Source organism: Colobus angolensis, unplaced genomic scaffold (genome assembly GCF_000951035.1).
Source record: "Colobus angolensis palliatus isolate OR3802 unplaced genomic scaffold, Cang.pa_1.0 Scaffold77, whole genome shotgun sequence".
NCBI classification, from domain to species: domain Eukaryota; kingdom Metazoa; phylum Chordata; class Mammalia; order Primates; family Cercopithecidae; genus Colobus; species Colobus angolensis.
In genome coordinates this window covers 614,484-618,712 of record NW_012121487.1, presented here as the reverse complement: position 1 = coordinate 618,712, position 4,229 = coordinate 614,484, and the positions used below count along the sequence as shown (strand labels likewise).

At 43.7% G+C, this 4,229-nt stretch overlaps 1 protein-coding gene and 1 pseudogene across 2 annotated transcripts in view; both read left to right on the top strand.

The window, feature by feature from the left end:
- The window catches only part of GATAD2B (GATA zinc finger domain containing 2B), a 140,639-nt gene that overhangs the window by 88,868 nt on the left and 47,542 nt on the right, over positions 1–4,229 (top strand). The window lies entirely within an intron of this gene.
- Positions 2,201–3,662, top strand: LOC105501986 (annotated as a pseudogene). The gene has a single exon (XR_001000265.1). The product of XR_001000265.1 is annotated as a perilipin-2 pseudogene (transcript).

The following is a 4,229-nucleotide window of genomic DNA, read 5'->3' as shown; positions in this document are numbered from 1 at the left end:
AAAAAATTAGCTGGGCATGGCGGTGGGCACCTGTAGTCCCAGCTACTCGGGAGGCTGAGGCAGGAGAATGGTATGAACCCGGGAGGCAGAGGTTGCAGTGGGCCGAGATCGCTCCACTGCACTCCAGCCTGGGCGACTGTGCGAGACTCCGTCTCAAAAAAAAAAATAGAAGATAGTAGACGGAATTAAGGTTACTGATCGGTTGACCTTAAAATATGGAAATTAGTCTAGATTATCCAGGTGGGCCCAATATAATCATAAGGGTCCTAAAATGGAAAAGAGGAGCAGAAGAGTGTCAGTGAGATGGCAGTCAGATGAGTAGGCCTGAGATTGGAAGATGAAGGAAGTGCCCATGAACCCAGCAAAGTAGATTGTCTCTAGCAGGTAACAGCAAGACAATGGATTTTCCTCTAGAAACTCCAGAAGAAATGTAGGAGCTGACTGGGCACCGTGACTCATGCCTGTAATCCCAGCACTTTGGGAGGCCAAGGCAGGTGGATCACTTGAGGCCAGGAGTTCGAGACCAACCTGGGCAACATGGTGAAATCCCATCTCTACAAAAAATACAAAAATTACAAAAATTAGCTGGGCGTGGTGATGCACACCTGTAATCCCAGCTACTTCCAGTCCCCAGAGGCTGAGGTGGGAGAATTGCTTGAGCTGCAGGAGGCAGAGGTTGCAGTGAGCCAAGATCGTGCCACTGTACTCCAGCCCAGGTGACAGAGCCAGGCGCTATCTAAAAAATAAATAAGTAGGAGCCATACCCACGCCTTGAATTTAGCGTAATAAGACCCGTTTTAGACTTAATGACTTTCTGAGTGAAAGGTAATAACGTTTGTATTGTGTTTAAGCCACTAAATTTGTGGTAATTTATTATAGCAGCCATAGAAAATTAATAGTAAGCTGGGGTCACGCCTGTAATCCCAGCACTTTGGGAGGTGGAAGGTGGGTGGATCACTAGAGGAGTTTGAGACCTACCTGACCAACATGGGAAAACCTTGTCTCTACTAAAAATACAAAAATTAGCCGGGCGTGAGGACACATGTCTGTAATCCTGGCTACTAGGGAGGCTGAGGTGGGAGAATCACTTGAACCCAGGAGGCAGAAGTTACAGTAAGCCAAGATCTTGCCAGTGCATTCCAGTCTGGGCAACAGAGCAAGACTCTGTCTCAAAAAAAAAAAAAAAAAAAAGAAAAGAAAATAAACGTTAAACTTCCATACCAGCATATTTTATAATGCCAGGATAACAGACCATATAACCTAAAACCCTTGTGCTATTCCATTACAAAACACCTAGTAATGCTGGATGAAATGTAACAACTATTTTAAAATTTTTAAACAAACTTTTAAAAATGCATAGCTAGCTAAGCCTGAAAGAATTAAGGAAAATTCTCAGGGACTGCAGATGAAAGAGGAACTGAAAATGAGCAGTATGCATGTGACTTAATGCTGTGTTATTTCTGGGTGCTTTGCCTAGTCTCAGTTACCTGAAGGTTTGGTTTTAATGTCCATGAGCCTTAGGCCTGTATGGAACAGACTTAGAAATGCAAATCTGTATATAAAGCAGGGAGCCTTAAAGGTTCATACTCCAGAGAAAGGAAGGGACCACAGAAAATTCCATCTACTGTTTGAGGAAATAAGGAAACTTTTGTGTCTCAGCCTGGGCTCTGGCTGGGGGTAGATGGGAATGTCTCCTGAAAATTTATGTTTGGACTCAAGAATACACAATAAGGAAAGGATCAATAGGGCAAGGATGGTCCCTCCCAACAAATGGTGCTGGGAAAACTGGATATCCACAGCAAAATAATGAAATTTATCTTGTACTATACACAAAAATCAACTCCAACTGGATTAAAGAGTTAAACATAAGACCTGAAACTATAAAACTCATAAGAAGAAAGGGAAAAAGCATTATGACATTGGTCTTGGCAATGATTTCGTGGATATGACATCAAAAACACAGGCAGCAAAAGCAAGTGGAACTGCATCAACCTAAAAAGCTTCTGCATGGCAAAGGAAACAGCAGAATGGAAAGGCAATCTACAAAATGCGAGGAAATGTTTGTGAACCATGTATTTGATAAGGGGTTAATCTCCAACATATGTAAGGAACTCATAAAACTCAGTAGCAAAAAAAAAAAAAAGGGCCTAAGAATAGGCCCTTTGCTGCCGTCCATCAGTTGATTTCTCCAGGAAGAAAAATGGCATCTGTTGCAGTTGATCCATAACCGAGTGTGGTGACTTGGGTGGTCAACCTGCCCTTGGTGAGCTCCATGTATGACCCCATGTCCTCAGCCCATGTCAGTACAAAGGACCAGTGTCCCTACTTGAAGTCTGTGTGTGAGATGGCAAAGAAGGGCATGAAGACCATCACCTCGGTGGCCATGTCCAGTGCTCTGCCCATCATCCAGAAACTAGAGCTGCAGATTGCAGTTTTGCCAATATCTATGCCTGTAAGGGGCTAGACAGGATTGAGGAAAGACTGCTTATTCTGAATCAGCCATCAGCTCAGGTTGTTGCCAATGCCAAAGGTGCTGTGACGACTACTGTAACTGGGGCCAAGGATTCATCACAGGGGTAATGGACAGGACCAAAGGGGTAGTGGCTGGCACTGTAGAGAAGACCAAGTCTGTGTCAGTAGCAGCATTAACACAGGCTTGGGAAGTCAGATGATGCAGCTCGTGAGCAGTGGCATAGAAAATGCACTCACCAAATCAGAGCTCTTGGTAGGACAGTACCTCCCTCTCCCTGAGGAAGAATTAGAAAAAGAAGCAAAAAAAGTTGAAGGATATGATAAGGTTCAGAAGCCAAGTTGTTATGTTAGACTGGGATACCTGTCTACCAAGCTTCACTCCGTGTCTACCAAACTTCACTTCCTACCAGCAGGCTGTCAGCAGGGTTAAAGAAGCTAAGCAGAAAAGCCAAGAGACCATTTCTCAGCTCCATTCTACTGTTCACTTGATTGAAATTGCCAGAAAGAGTGTGCACAGTGCCAATCAGAAAATTCAGTATGTTCAGGATAAACTCTACCTCTCATGGGTGGAGTGGATAAGGAGTATTGGATACGATGATACTGATGAGTCCCACTGTGCTGAGCACATTGACTCACATCCTTTTGCTGTTGCCCGCAACCTGACTTTGCAGCTCCAGACCACATGCCATACCCTTCTGTCTAACATCAACGGATTGCCACAGAACATCTAAGGTCAGGCCAAGCACGTGGGGGTGATGGCAGGTGACATCTACTCAGTGTTCCACAATGCTGCCTCCTTTAAGGAAGTGTCTGACAGCCTCCTCGGAATCTTTAAATGACTTGATGGGTTATCTTGTTAATGACATGTCCCTCAACTGGCTGGTAGGTCCCTTTTACCCTCAGCTGACTGAGTCTCAGAATGCTTAGGACCAAGGTGCGGAGATGGACAAGAGCAGCCAGGAGGCTCAGCAATCTGAGCACAAAACTCATTAAACCTGCCCCTGTCACCAGTGCATGATGTGGCCAGCCAGTTAACACCTTTTGTTATGTTGAAATTAACCTGCTACGCAACCCTAAATTGGGAAGCAAGTAGCTAGTAAAAAGGTCCTCAATCATAGTTATTTCCAACTAGATTAAGAGCTTTAAAGTTTCTGGCATTAGCAGATGATTTCTGTTCACCTGGTAAGAAAAGAATGCTAGGCTTGTTAGAGCCTAGCCAGAACTCACGAAAAATTCAAGTGCACTTATGTTCTCATTCTGTAGCCATTGTGTTACCCTCTGTTACCATTTGTGTTGAACAAAAACATCTTCATGCAGGCTGGGTGTCTGCTCTGGTATGATTTGAGCAGGACTCTTTACTGATTTATCACATGATTGCTTGTACAACTTGATTTTAGTTTTTTATTTCTCAAATAGGAATACTACCTTTGAATTAATATAATTCACTGTAAGATTTAAAAACAAAAAATGGACCAAGGACCTGAATAGACATTCTCCAAAGAAGACATAAAAGTGGCCATGTATATGAAAAATTGCTCAACATTGCTAATCATCAGAGAAGTACACATCAAAACTACAATGAAATATCATCACCTTACACCTGTCAATGTCAAGATGGCTATTTTTTTTTAATTGACAAGGAAGTGAAGAAATTGAAACCGTTGGCCGGGCACGGTGGCTCAAGCCTGTAATCCCAGCACTTTGGGAGGCCGAGACGGGCGGATCACAAGGTCAGGAGATCGAGACCATCCTGGCTA